Below are 2,500 nucleotides of genomic sequence, written 5' to 3'. Positions count from 1 at the left end.
GTGGCCAAGGATGAGATGGAGGGATGGAGTGGAGAGGTATATGAGAGAGGGGGGTGTGAGCTGGGAGCAGGGCAGTAAAATGGCGGGGGACAGGTCGACATGGAGGCGATTTGTTTGTGGCCACCCTTTACGGGATTAAGGCGTCTGGCAATAGAGACAATTTTCACACGATATTACTCTATTTTTAACGCGATTTGTGCATCTACTACGAAAAGATATTTATCTATCAATCTATTGCCAGACGCCATAAACCCGTAAGGGGTGGCCATTTGTCTTTGAGTTACCGGTAGTTGTTTTACAGGGAGGGGCACTAACCCTCCACCAACCCACTTGTTGACACGTAGGGAACACGTATGGTTTGGTTATATGGTTACCACCCAGCGTTGTAAATGGTTTCCCTGGCTTACGGGAAACCATTTGGCTTGTCACTCAATGGAAAGCCACCTGTAAAGGAAAGAAAAGCAATAAGAAGTGACAGGAAAGATGGGAGAAATAGGAAGAGAGGAGGGCAGGCACAGAAAAAGAATGATAAAGGCTAAGGAAGAAGTAGGCAGCACTACATCAAGTGAGTGGATGATGGTCGCCACCACCTACCACAAAAGATATCAATGTTGATATTTTAGACTCATAGCTCATCTCTCGCCCGGGGTAAATTTTGAAGCGAGGAGAGAATGGCTTGGGAAGAGGAGGAGGGTTGTGAGTGTGGTGAGAGAGAGAGAGAGAGAGAGAGAGAGGGGCATAGAAGGGGGGTGTGTGAGAGTGAGATGAAGTTGAAATAGGAAACAGTGTGTGAGAGTGACAGAGTGGAGTGTGTGAGAGTGAGGTGTAGGCTAGCTCACACACACACACACACACACACACACACACACACACACACACACACACACACACACACACACACACACACACTAACTCTACATCCAAACAACTTACATACCAACCAAAACAATACTTAGGTAAAATACACCAAATAAATCGCCTAGGAAAAGGTGTTAGGGAGTCAGCCTGGAATACAAGAGACAGTTAAATGACCAGGTAGGGTAATTACGGCCATAAAGAAGGGTAAAGGCGTAATGACCCTCTATTTCCGTGACCTTTGACCTCTGGGATGATAGGTCAGGGCGGAGTGATGGCAGTCTGTATTGTTAAGCTTTTTGCTCTCTCTCTCTCTCTCTCTCTCTCTCTCTCTCTCTCTCTCTCTCTCTCTCTCTCTCTCACAGTAGCTGAATGAATGGGTGAACGAAAGATGTTCCTATTGATATTCTCTCTCTCTCTCTCTCTCTCTCTCTCTCTCTCTCTCTCTCTCTCTCTCTCACCTTTGACCCCACCACACTCCCCTCACGCCAGTCACTGCCTTTAGGCGTGTTTTATGTGTGTTTCCGTGTGTGTGTGTGTGTGTGTGTGTGTGTGTGTGTGTGTGTGTGTGTGTGTACTTCGATTCCCTGTGTGTCTGTCTTTGCCTTTTCTGTCTGTTTATTTTACGTGTGTGTGTGTGTGTGTGTGTGTGTGTGTGAGAGAGAGAGAGAGAGAGAGAGAGAGAGTCAATCCGCCATGACCACCGCAGCACGCAATTGTGAGTTTAACGAAGGAAGACACCGTTTGACCTGAGTGTGTGTGGGACTGTGACTGCTGCTCCACTGCCTGAGGGTGCACACACACACACACACACACACACACACGTTAGGTAAGTGGTAAGTGCAGGTAATGTGTGTGTGTGTGTACCTGTGTGGGTGAGTGGGAGCCGTGAAGGCAGAGGCGTCTACCTGGTCACTTGGCTTACACTTATAATTTGAAACTGAGTGATTGACAGTGACATGTGAGCATGGCAGTACATGACAGCACTAATATGATATGACCTGACATACGGTAACGTGACAGCACCAGCATATGATATGACATGACTGCGCCATGACATGACAGCACCAACGTGACATAACAGCATTACCATGACATTACAACAGCACTAACCTGACATGACATGGCATGACAAGACTGACATGAAATGACATGTCATGACAGCACTGATATACTTGAGACGGCTCATGTGAGCAGTGACATGACAGAACAACTGACATACATGAGCTGATACATTGCAGCATTGCCATGACATAAGATGACAACATGACAGCACTGACATTACCTGACACGATGGTAGTCATAACACTGGTACAACATGACATAACATGACAGCATCGACATGACAAGACATCGTGGTACTGACAGCAATGACTTGACATGATGACATGACATACCCCGATAGTACCAGTACTGACATAACATACCGTAGCCCTACTGACATATTCCGGCACCTCTGACGTGTTGTACTATTCCATGACAACAACGACGTGACAAATGACGTAATATGATAGCTCTTATACAACCAATTTCGAGATAGTTCATGGTGTAGGGAGCATTCCACTGATGCTTTAGTTACGGGCCACAAACACAGCCACCAGTTAAGGCCGCCCCCGACTCGCTGTATCGGTTCAGGCAGCGTCAT

The 2,500-nt window shown here is 46.8% G+C and overlaps 1 protein-coding gene across 1 annotated transcript in view; it reads right to left on the bottom strand.

Annotated features, from left to right (window-relative positions):
- LOC145391159 (uncharacterized) overlaps positions 1-2,500 on the bottom strand; it is a 15,883-nt gene that overhangs the window by 12,741 nt on the left and 642 nt on the right. The gene's annotated exons all lie outside the window — the stretch shown is intronic.

Source organism: Coenobita brevimanus, chromosome 17 (assembly GCF_032717465.1).
Source record: "Coenobita brevimanus isolate Jiangsu-jjx chromosome 17, ASM3271746v2, whole genome shotgun sequence".
Lineage (NCBI taxonomy): Eukaryota > Metazoa > Arthropoda > Malacostraca > Decapoda > Coenobitidae > Coenobita > Coenobita brevimanus.
Note: the sequence above shows the minus strand (reverse complement) of the source record. Positions and strands in the feature narration are given on the sequence as shown.